The 12,950-nt window shown below is 42.3% G+C and overlaps 1 protein-coding gene across 1 annotated transcript in view; it reads left to right on the top strand.

The window, feature by feature from the left end:
* Positions 1–12,950, top strand: part of adamtsl4.S (ADAMTS like 4 S homeolog) — a 127,010-nt gene that overhangs the window by 90,578 nt on the left and 23,482 nt on the right. The gene's annotated exons all lie outside the window — the stretch shown is intronic.

Here is a 12,950-nt window from a genome sequence, read left to right as displayed (position 1 = left end):
AAATGTATTATGCATAATATAGAGGTGGAACCACAAAACATGAGGGAAAACTTAAAATCAGGGGATGTAAAATTGCGGTTGCACTGTATACTGTATATGTTTTTGCTGACCAACAGTGGGTGATTGGAGCAGACATTGATTCTATGAGGTAGAAAACTTTTGAAGGACACCCTTAAGGGCTTGTATCAGGCTGAAACAGCAACCCAGCTTGTAAGGTACATATCTTGTATTGGGCTTTAATGGTTCCTGCCCAGATATGTTTGTATGGAGTTATTCTGAAGATCAAAATATGTGCATGACCACTTCAGAGTGCAGCCGAAGTTTTAAATCTGAGATCAGAGTGGCTGTCAATATGGTGAAGTGATCCTAAACATATGATGGTACTCCGGCAATGGCAAAAATACTTCAGAAGGGAAGTTGCTTTGAGAGTACCACCATGGCATATCTATTGGATCTGTTGAGACATCAGTTGTTGTTATCGACACAAACTAATAAGCGCTGGTCGATTTCCAAAATAGGTATAACATAGGAGTGCAGCCATTATTTCATGCTGTCCGGAAACGTTGGCTCTCAGCAGCATCAACAATGGCTCCTATCCAAGTTCCAGTCAGAGGGTTGTGTATTTTATTATCTTGAAGTCACGGAGCCCAGAGAGAATCATTCTTAGACTTAGAGAGCTCAGTCCTCCCCCTACGAAGCAAACGGAAAATAACACATTGGATCAGTGAAATATACAGTATCCGATAACAAGATGAATCTATATTGCTTGCTTGGCAAATAAACTGTTGCTTTTTCTATATTTATCCAAGTCATGTGAATTTCCCAGCAGATTTTCATTCCAGGAATTTTGTAGTTAAAATCACCTAGACTTAAACCACTTTCCTTGTTAGTCTTCCTTGGCATTATAATGAAAATGACAGAAATGCAGATTTTTGTAAAGAAAATTCATTAATAAAAGGTACAGGGTCACAGGTGCTCATTATCATCATCATAATTCATGAATTTGTTTATCTTCAGCAAGTGGCATTATGGGTTCAATCAGGACTCACACCCAACTAACTCCAAAACAATGCAGAAGTGACTATTGAGTTAAGGTGGCCATACACGGGCCGATAAAAGCTGCCGACAGACCGAGTCCGCGGTTTATTGGCCCGTGTATGGGGCCCCCCGACAGGCTTCCCCGATCGAGATCTGGCCGAAAGTCGGCTAGATCTCGATCGGATGGGACTAAAAATCCCGTCGGATCGCGGACACATCTGTTCGTTAATGCAGTCCCGCGATCCGACCGCCTGTTAGGCATCGCCAAACGAGCAAATCTCTCCATGTATGGCCACCTTTAGACGCATGAACATCTCACATCCATGGGATCCCAATCACCTCTTGGAGGTTCCAAAAGTGAATCATCCCTGCTGGACTGTGTATATAACAATCCAGGCAATATGGCCTCTATCATAGAACTGTTCCAGACATGTCAAACATGGCACACTCCAGCTGTTCAGAACTACAGTTCCAGCATCCTTTGCTACGCAGCCTGACCTCCAGTTAAATAGTTTACCTGGGAGTGAAGAACTGGAGACTTCAGAGCGAGCAGGGGAGGGTAGTAACACGTCAGATCATTGCAATATGTTCAGGGTTCATGAGGGAGAAACCATTATCTCACACGATTGAAATGAGTGGAATACAATGACCTCAGCAGTCGCATCTGTTTATCTCTTTACATCAGTGCTTTGTTTGATGTTATAGTACGGACATGTAATAGGGTCACAGTTAAAGGGGAAATATACCTTAACATAATCGTATTATATGATATAGACAGTTATATCCTATGAAGATTGCAGTTCTTTTAAAGGAGAAGGAAAGCTACAGAGGCATTTTATTGCCAATAGATCAGCTGCAAAAGTGCAAGCTGGAATGCTATATTTATTCTGTAGAATGTTTTACCATACCTGAGTAAAAGCTCCAGAAGCTCTATCTGTTTGTTTAGGATAGCAGCTGCCATATTAGCTTGTTGTGGCATCAGTGGGCGGACCCGTGCAGTCAGTGGGCGGGACTATTACGTCAGTGGGCGGGCCCGTGACATTATTGGGCGGGGCTATGATGCGGTGATCAGTGATTGGCCGATCGCCATGTCAATCAAGGGAATCTCGCCCGCTTTTCCTTATTTGGAAAACCGGGCAGGAAGTATAGACCCGGGCAGACCCTCAAAATACCGGGCTGTCCGAGTCAAAACCAGACAGGTGGCAACCCTACACCCACCCCATAGTCCCTGGAATAAGTAATGGAGCAGCCCCCACCTGGGGTGTCACACACACACATTTTATAATTGGAACATATAGCATTCAATTTATTTTACAGCATACATTGTAATGGAAATGGGTAGAGACTCATGTTGTAATATTAGAATTTATATCTGTATATCCCGGAATTGTTTGCTACCACACTGGAAGCAGTAGTCTCAGTTAGAAGGTGACACGTGGCAGGCAGCTCTCATTTGTGTTTTACTGGCAGTTAGACGGGAGGTCACAGGGTAATGGTTACAATATGTTACTCATCTCAAATATATTATCCTCACAGGAACAGCACTTTATGGCCTAAAGTTGCCCTAAATCAATTAGCCTTAGAACCTGCTCTTATGCTTCTGACTCTTGGAGGCAGCACTGAGCTAAAACTTCCACTTTGTCGCTTTAATAGTGAAGCTCTTATGTTAAGGAGAAATGTCTTAAGAGACTTGCTTATCTTAAATTGATACAAAAGTATCTAAGTATCAATTCTGGGCTCTGTGCCAAAAGCCTATTAAGTTAAAAACTTTGTATCTTTTACTGGGTGTTGCAGTGCAGGAGATCAAAAAGAAAGTCGGGACATTTCAGTAACAAACACGAGACTGCGGACTGAGCTGTCAAAATCGGGACTGTCCCGTGAAAAACGGGACAATTGGGACGTATGTGATTTGGAAGTACCAGGTAAAAGTTTGAGGCAGGTGTAAAGGACAGGTCATCATTGTACTAAAGTTCTGGGTATAAAGAAGTGCAAGTAGGCACAAGTACAAGTGACATTTTGACTGAGGCAGATTGGCCCCAATATACATTGTAAATAAGCCCTAACATCAGGTATGTATAGTTATCTCATATATAGATACGATGGATATTCCATATTTGCATGTAGCATTTGTTTCCCTTTAATTACAAGTGACAGGGTAACACGGCACCCCCTGCCGTCATCCTTAAAAACAACTCCATATTCTCTGCAAAGAATTTCCTGCAGCTTCTGAAGCAGCAAGTTCCCAGCTAGTAAATTTGCCTCCTTGTCCCTTTATACAAATACCTGCGGACCCCCAAGAGCAACGGCATTACCTCCAGTGAAGAATTTTCGACATTAGCAGGACTTGGGGGACTTATAATAGAGAATCTTGGCCAACAGCCTCATCATTAGTGCAAATTTTGTTTTTTTGTTCGATAGCAGGCCTTAGTTTACAACCCATAAAAAAGTGCACGGCAGAGAGATCTATGCAAAAAAAGGGTTGGGATCCCGTTAGGGACTGTTCTTTAATCCCCTATTCTGCCTTTTGCAGGCCCTGCCTCGTAACCAAGCATTGTATCCACAACAGGAATGCAGCAGCATCTGGAGTGAAATGAGCGCTGGAGACTTGCTTTGCACGTTCCCTACATACATTTTTATGGACCTCATAAAACACGTCCCCTCAGGGCTGCAATCACGGCATAGGTCCTAGAACAAAGTCACCTTTCAGTGCTCAGGGGCAGGGGTATGGCTGAGATTTGAAGCCTCCTCCTGCACTCACTTTCTGTCAAAACACAACTACCTAGGTAGCTTGTTAGGTCAGTGGTGCAGTGAAAGTATTTGGTTATTGCAGTATGGGTAGGAAAGGCTGTCAAATCAAAGAGAAAAGCTTTACTTGGGATATTGAATTATTGGGCTGGATTCCCTGGGAGACCAAGAAGGCCTAGCCTAGACTGACTGACAGCAATTTCATATATATATATATATATATATATATATATATCTGCTATAATTCCAGGGGTATCCAGGGCAACAAATAAGCACTCACGCCAAATCTTCCAGCCTGAACACCAGTTAGGTGGCCATAGATGCACAGATTTTCATAGGATATTCGGTGTGTGTATATGGTGGGAAAAGAGCCGACCGATATCAGCAGAAGACTTGGATATCTGTCAGCTCGTCGATCGGGCTGGACAGAAAATTTTGATTGGGCGGCTTTGAAGGCACCTGAACATCGGCCATTGTTAGTGCTGAATCATAAGATACAGGTAGAATTCTATTGTTTCTCTCTGTATATTGATGATTCAGCTCTACACGTGTCTGTTGAAACTAACAATCTTTTTTGGAAAGATCTTTTCCAAAAAAGATCGTAATTGTTACGTCTATGGCCACCCTTAGGGTGAATTTTGGGCTGTGTACTGTGCCAGACATCCTTGGAACTATAGTAGGGTTTCTGTTACAACATTGTTTCTATACAGTATATTTTTAACCTAGTTTTTAACTAAGGGGCCCGGCCTGAAGGCAAGTTTAGGGTGGGTTTTGAAGTGTTTATTTGTGCCATAGGAACCACTAAAACTGTAGCAGGGTGACTTTTAAACCAATGTTTATATATCTGTAACCTTGTTATGAGCTAATCAGCCCCAGCATGAAAATCTGTTTGGGTAAGATTTGAGTTGAGTGTTTATGTCGGCCTTGGCTACCCCTGGAACTATAGCAGGGTCGACTTTTACACCAGTGTTTGCCTAGATATCTAGGGTTAACTGGACCCTGATCAAGTGTTGGATCTCAAACAGAGGCAAAACAAGACCTTGGATCAAGTTAAAAATTACAATTTTATCTGTACTAAAGATAGTTCCACCTTTGACCACAAAGGGAATTTTGAAACCAAAAAGTCTGCAAACCTCTGCTTTAAAAAATCATATGTAGGGGGATTTTTGTTCTCATAGAAAAGATCAAAAACCAGAGGCCATCCATACAGGCCATAGACGAAAAGGTCCGCTTGTTTGGCGACATCGCCAAACGAGCCGATCTTTCCCCGATATGCCACTAACGGGCATGGCTATATCAGGGGTAATCTGAACGTTCGGCCCTACGGCCAAATGATCAGATTACTATGAGAGCGCAATGGGCTCCGGCGGGATCAGTCGGGAGAAAATCAAACCTGTCCGATCGTCCAAACGACCGATCTCCAACGAACGAAAAATGACGGGACTCTCCATATACGGTCCGAAAATCATACGAATCCTCGAATCGTACAATAGAATCTTTGCGTCTATGGCCACCACTAGAGGAAGATAACTTTCATTGAAGCAGAGTAGGTGGTTCTTTACAGCGAGGACAGTGAGGTTGGGGAATGCACTGCCGGGTGATGTTGTGAATGTGATGGCTGATTCTGTTAATGACTTTAAGAGGGGTTTGGATGATTTCTTGAACAAGCATAATATCCAAGGCTATTGTGATCTTACGATTTACAGTTAAGGTGACCATACACAGGGAGATCCACATTGAGGTGGGCGATATCGGGCTGATCCGATCGTGGGCTCTAGGGCCCAAGGATCGGATCAGAATAGAGGCCATACGGGAGGTCGGATCACAGGACCGCACCAATGAAAAGATGCAGCCATGATCAGACGGGATTTTTTACCCTGCTGATCGGCATCTGCCCGACTTTCGGCCAGATATCGATCCGGGATGCTGGTCGGATGACCCCACAAACGGGCCAATAAGCTGCCTACTCGGTTTATCGGCAGCTTTTATCAGCCCATGTATGGGGGCCTTTAGTAGGTACAGTTATTTGTATATATGCAGTTTATATATATATTTGAGTGTATAGATAGGTCTGTATATGGATGTGTATGTAACACCCTCTTGGCAACCCCCCTGGTGCCAAGGTTGTACATTATTACCGACTTACAGGTCCTGAGTCCCCTTTGCAAGTTGAAAGGGTACTGGAAATTCTTCTCCGGCAGTGCCTCCACCTAATGGACTCCGGGAATTCACCGGTGAGTGGCTCATTAGGAATATCATGCAACACACGCTTTTGTAAAAAAACAACAACTTTATATAAAGAAAGTGTAAATTAAAGGGTAAGTAAAAACAGCATTTACATCATACAAATATGGCCCACTCCCCTGGGAACCTGTGGCAGTCCATTTCCCTGCCCTCCGTGCCAGGCAAAGTCCCACACTTATCCCTTTGGCAGAATCAGAGAGTCTCAGTCCCTTTTCCCCAAAAGAGTTTCAATGTCCCAGGTAGCACTACCTGCCCAAAATACCTTTCCCTCCGGTTAGGTACTGGCTCCCTCATGGCAGGCATCTACAAACAGCCTGTGTCATAAACAGAAACCATCCTGGATCCTCTCTTTTTTTTCCCTTCCCTGGGCACACCTTACCCTCGGGATTCACACAGATGGGTAGGCTCATCCAGAGCTGGAGCAGGCATCCACAGTGATTAATCCATTTCATGAAGCATATGCAGCTTGCTTGATCCTCCAGACATACCTCCCAGCACTGTCTATAGCGCGAGCATACTCAAGGAACTTAAGACCCTCCTGATCGAGCTCCCAGGCATGGGGTCACCTACCCCAGCCTCAGAGGCCTCCTGCCTCTACATATTGGCAGCTGAAATTACTATCTCTTTAGTGAAGTACAGTCAGTAGAAATCTTCCAGAAATAATGGCTGTGAGCACATGGCAATCTCATTTTATAGTGACACCTTTTGGGATCGGGCATGCTGCACCAACACAAGGGCTCTGCCCCTTAGGAAAGCCTGTAGTTAGTCCCAAACAATTTTTCTGCACCATGAAGCTCTGACCGGAAGGGAATTAACCCTCCGGGTCCCTACATATATATGTATGCACTGGAGGGGTTCTACATGTGGAACCCATATTAAATGTGTAGCAATGTACAGCTAGTACGTACAAATCCATAACTGATCAGTGTAAAGTCATTTAAGGACAAATCACCAAAAAATGCAATAAGAAAATACTGCTTTTATAAATTGTCCAAACCACATTCAGTAATGTAGGCAAGTGAGCTGCCCCTGTCTCAGCAGCCAGTATATATACAATAGAGTTGGATATTAGAGTTGGGTTTGAGAATAATGGTAAAACATTATGCCAAAGAGGACTGGGCTCAAGCTGCAGAACAACAAATAGTCATCACTGCGGGCAGAGAAAAGAATTGTGCATTGGCTCGCTAACAATATTACTCCTCAGTAAAACATAATAAAATGAAGGTTCTAAACAATAATATATGATCAATGAGCCTTCCAGAACACCCACGTTTCTCCTCTTGTATAAACTCCATCCAAATGGTTTCAATTATTTTTTTAGGTAAAATTATATAACCTATTAAAAACCGGTAAATAAAGGTCAAGTTCTAGTTTTTTATAAAAACCCAATATTTAATTTATACATTAGATACGTTTATTTTACTATTACTTAGGGTCAGATTTATATGTGAAATAAGAGCTCACCATAGCAAAATTCTACCACTCTCTGTTCATTTGTTTGTGATTTTAGAGGCATATTAATCAATGCTAAACTCTTTCACCCACTGATAAGTACACCTAAAAATACCATAGGAATGAATGGATAGTGGTAGAATTTTATATTGTGCATTTTTGCATATCAATACATTTCTTACTGCTGTCATTGCTGACTAGAATTCTTAGCAACCATTTATGTGATATTGTACAGGTATGGGACCTGTTATCCTGAATGCTCGGAACCTGAGGTTTTCCGGATAACAGATCTTTCTGTAATTTGGATCTTCACACCTTAAGTCTACTTGAAAATCACGTAAACATGAAAGGGATTCTGTTATGATATTTATGATGTAGTTAATAATTAATTCTACAATATAAAAGTTCATTCCTGAACCAGCAAGTGTATTTAGTTATAATATTGGTGTGTAGGGGCATCTCAGGTCATTTTGTCTGGTCATGTGCTTTCAGAAAGAGCCAGCACTTTAGGATGGAACTGCTTTCTGGCAGGCTCTTGTTTCTCCTTCTCAATGTAGAAGCAGTACAGCAGAGAGACTGAAGTTTATCAGAGCACAAGTCACATGACTGGAGGCAGCTGAGAAACTGACAATATGTCTAGCGGCATGTCAGATTTCAAAATTAAATATAAAAAAATCTGTTTGCTCTTTTGAGAAATAGATTTCAGTGCAGAATTCTGCTGGAGCAGCACTATTAACTGATGCATTTTGGAAAAAAAACATTTTTTCCCATGACAGTATCCCTTTAAATAAATCCAATAGGCTTATTTTGCTTCCAATAAGGATTAGTTATATCTTAGTTGGGATCAAGTACAAGGTACTGTTTTATTATTACAGGGAAAAAGGGAATTATTTTTTAAAATTTGGATTATTTAGATAAGATGGAGATGGAGAGCTTTCCGGATAACGGGTTTCTGGATAACGGATCCCATACCTGTACAGTTAGGGCAGAGACACACGGTCAGATTCAGGGAGATTAGATGCCCGGCGACAAATCTCTTCTTCGAGGCAACTAATCTCACCGAACTGCCTTCCCGCCAGCTAGAATGAAAATGGTGGGACGTAACTCGGAGCGCTTAGTTTTCGCGAGGAAACTTCAGAAAACAAAGTGCTCAGAGTACAATCCCGCTGGAGATTTACATCCTAGCTGGTGGGAAGGCAGAGGAAGTCAGTTTGGGGAGATTAGTTGCCCCGAAGAAGAGGAGATTTGTCACCGGTCAACTAATCTCCCCGAATCTGACCGTGTGTCTCTGCCCTTAGAATAATGAAAACATATGTTGACTGATTTGTATTTGAGAGCTCATGGGCAAATATATTTTGCTATGTTAACCATCATGTATAAATAGTATTAATAGTACAGTGATTCCAGAGAGACCCTGAGTAGGTTTTCAAGATCAGTCATCTGGCAATTGTACCAAACTGCCCACAATTTGAGCTATAATGGCATCTAGTAAGCAAGCAATGTAGTAAGTATAAGCAATAAGTATGGAACATTCCAATATGGGGCAGAGGGCAATAGTAGAACAAACTAAATAAAAAGCAAAAGACATAGGAAAATATATAAGGAAGCTTACCGCTTTCCATGTGGGGTCCGGGTGCTCATGCTCCAAACCCTCAGCAAAGGGGGAAAATACATGCAAAACACGAAAAAATAGAGCTGGCACTAATCCGGTAGCCCAAAAATATGATCAAATCAAATAGAATCCAGGAGTCACGAAGTATTAATAAAGTAGTACAAAAAGTTTTATTGCATCTTGTATAAAAAATAAAAGCCTGATGCGTTTCGTGTCCACACAGGACACTTAATCATAGGCCTATGATTAAGTGTCCTGTGTGGACACGAAACGCGTCAGGCTTTTATTTTTTATACAAGATGCAATAAAACTTTTTGTACTACTTTATTAATACTTCGTGACTCCTGGATTCTATTTGATTTGATCATATTTTTGGGCTACCGGATTAGTGCCAGCTCTATTTTTTCGTGTTTTGCAGAGGGCAATAGTAGCCTTGGACATTGCCAAGGCATTCGATACTGTAGAATGGAGTTATTTATGGAAGGTATTGTCCGCATTTGGGATAGGTCCTTACTTTATCTCCCTTGTCCAGTTACTATATGCGGCCCCTACAGCAGCCCTACGAATTAATTCATTGTTAACCCCAGCTTTTGCCTTGACCAGAGGTACGAGGCAGGGGTGTCCCCTCTCCCCATTATTATTTGCCTTAGCTATCGAACCGTTAGGCCTTGCAGTCAGGCAGAATCCTCGAATTTCAGGCTTTCAAATACGGGGAAGGGAAGAGAAAATACAGCTGTATGCGGATGATACGCTGATTTACTTGGGGGACACCCATGCCTCTCTCACTGCTCTTCTGGACATAACTAAGGTTTTTGGAGAAATCTCTGGCCTAAAGACTAACCCCTCTAAGTCAATTATATTTCCCTTGGACCCAGAGGTGGGGGGATGGTATCAGGGCAGATATACCATTACTGAAAGTTCGGCAATTCATGTATCTTGGGGTAACGGTGGCATTGCCGGTGTCATCTTATTATGATCTTAACATAGCTCCCTTATTGCACTGGGTTCAGAGTAGATTTCAAGTTTGGAAAAATTTGCCACTGGGTCCTATGGGCCGCATACAGACCATTAAAATGATTATAGCTCCTAAACTATTGTATGTACTATGGCACACCCCCATTATAATACAAAACCGCTTCTTTCTTGACCTGGCTGCTATCTTTAGACGGTATATCTGGGGTACCTCCCGAAACAGACTGTCCTTATCCTCACTCTGTAGACCGAAGGATGAGGGAGGACTGGCGTTACCTGATATGCACCAGTACTATGTGGCAGCACAACTCTCACAACTGTGGTCTTTGAAATTTGCTGGGCCAGGGGAAGCAGTGTATCAGCTGTGGCAGGAGATACTACAAAGTGACTTACCTCCTTTTTATGCCCTAACGGCCATAAACCCAAAAAATGCTATGCTTTCTAAAACCAACCCACTTCTACGATTGCAAAGAGATATTGTCTCAAGGGTTCATCATCTAACCAACCCGAAGGGTCTAGACCCGTTTACGACCTTATGGTATAACGCTAAATTGTCCCCGTTGGATAAACTCGTATTTCCGAAAGTCTGGTTCAAGGCAGGGATCTATTGCCTAGACCAGGTATGGAATGAACAAGGTATAATTCCATTTGATACTCTTAGGGAACAGTTCTCCATCCCCTCATCCCAGTGGCTGACATATCACAAAATGAGATGGGCAGTGAAAAAAGCACTTAAACCAGGTAATTTTAATTTACGGAATACGCCTGTGGCTGAGGTGTTTAGACAGGACCAACCTAGCCACAAAATTTCTAATTTCTATAAAGCCCTACAAACCATTAATCTGCAGAAAACCTCCCTAAAAGTGAGAGACCGTTGGGAGGCAGATCTCTCACCATTTACTGATGAGCAATGGGTACAGGTACTCCATACACCTCTTCGGATTTCTCCTATTTATAAGTATAGGATATTACAACTGTACTTTGTGCATAGGGCCTATTACTCCAGAACAGTACTACATAAAATTAATCCAGAGATCTCGCCAGCTTGCTTGAGATGTGGTGAGGCTGAGGGCACAATTTTACATACTTTCTGGGCTTGCTCGGAAATTGTACCCTTTTGGGTAGCGTTACAGAGCCGCATCACTGGGATGCTAGGGTTTGAGATACCGTTGGATCCCAAGTGGTATTTACTAGGTATGGACCCCCCAACTCCTCTAACGAACCCAGCCCACACTATGGTTCACAAATTACTCTTCTTAGCACGTAAAATCATAGCCCAACACTGGAAAGCCCCAGACCCTCCTTCCTATCAGATGTGGTTGAAGTCGGTTCAGGACTTACAAAAAGTGGAGGATCTGATTGCCAAGAGAAAGGGTTCTACTAAGGCTAACACCGCTGTTTGGCAGCTATGGATCCTGGAGCATGTTTGAATAAGCCTAGGGAGTCGGTAGTAATTACCTAACGCTTGATTAAGTTACAGCCCACTAATCCTACGCTACGCTACAAGATAGCGCACAACTTTTTCAGATACCAACAGCCTTATGGTCAAATCATAGGTTGCAGTTCGTTTCAGGGAACTGCTATATGTTTATGTCATTGCTGTCAATAACGATGTGAGTTTGCAGTGTTCAGAAGATCCATTTACTAGCGAAAACTCTTGTTTTTTCTGTAAGTTGAGGTACAATGCTTATGATTGTCATGTATTTATCTATTTGGTCAAATTTCTGTGCTTGCAGGATGTCTAAACCCAATCTGCGTATTGGGTCATGTTCCTTTTTATGTGCACTGAGCTGTGATATTGTTTGTACAACTATCCTGTTCTTTTTTTCTCAATAAATCTCACTTGAACCAAAAAAAAAAAGTATAAGCAATAAGTAAGCATATAAATTAATTATATCAACAGAATGAACAAAAACTGTGTGATCTCAAAGTTGAGATGTTGGTTAGATTCTAGCATTGCCATAATCATTGTTCTTCTGATGTTCTGCTATTTAATTTTATTCTGCAACTTATGGACCTGGTCCTGATCACAAGCCTCTTTTGGCTCACACCTTCATTCTCCTGCCATGATATATACAGTATATGGGACGTTGCCCTATGCCAGGAGCCAGTAAGTCTGTTTCTCCCCTAATGAGGTCCTTTTACTATAGTCGTTCCAGGGGATTGGTCTGGCAGGAAAAATATCCTCATAACATATATCCAAGGGCAGGGATCCACTCACAGCCAAGCTTGCGTCTCGTTCCCAGCAGCAACTTGGTCTTTGGACCCTGAAGTAGAGAACACAATTCATTTAGAGATGCAGAGACTACAGGACTGGAGGGAGGTTTTTTTTTTTTTGGAATAATTAAACACATGGAAATGAAATGCATGTGGTATCTGAGGATAGAATTTAGATTTACTCACATTTTACGAGTACAGTTCCAATATATCTTTTCAAGCCCCCGAGGCACAAACAGACAGGCCAGAATTATGTTCCTGAATAGGAGTAAAAAGTGCATTATGGCTCCTTCCAGTCACTGCACTTGTCCCGTGACTGAGTTCTCAGGGGCTGCCGGAGGGTCCGGGGGCTTGTCGTTTACAAATACCGATCAGCATTTTTAAGTACCTCCTTTCAGATGAAAGGAACACAAATGATAAAACACAACCTGCTGCCAAATTCTAAATCACTGAGCTGTATGGAAAAATAAAATGATAGCTTGACACTTGACAGGCTAAGGCTGGGTTTCTTTACACTGCTGAATTCAGTAACGCTTTATGGGAGAACCCCTTTATTCATTCATCAGGATCTTCGTACATATGTTAGGGGCTATGGAGTGGGTTGTGTAATGTCCTGCAGACAGGGACTTTGTGGAGCATCCTACAGGTACACTGTGTGGGTATATATGAA

This window comes from Xenopus laevis, chromosome 8S (assembly GCF_017654675.1).
Source record: "Xenopus laevis strain J_2021 chromosome 8S, Xenopus_laevis_v10.1, whole genome shotgun sequence".
In the NCBI taxonomy this organism is placed as follows: Eukaryota; Metazoa; Chordata; class Amphibia; order Anura; family Pipidae; genus Xenopus; species Xenopus laevis.
The sequence above is the reverse complement of the archived record's forward strand: the minus strand, read 5'-3'. Positions and strand labels throughout refer to the sequence as shown.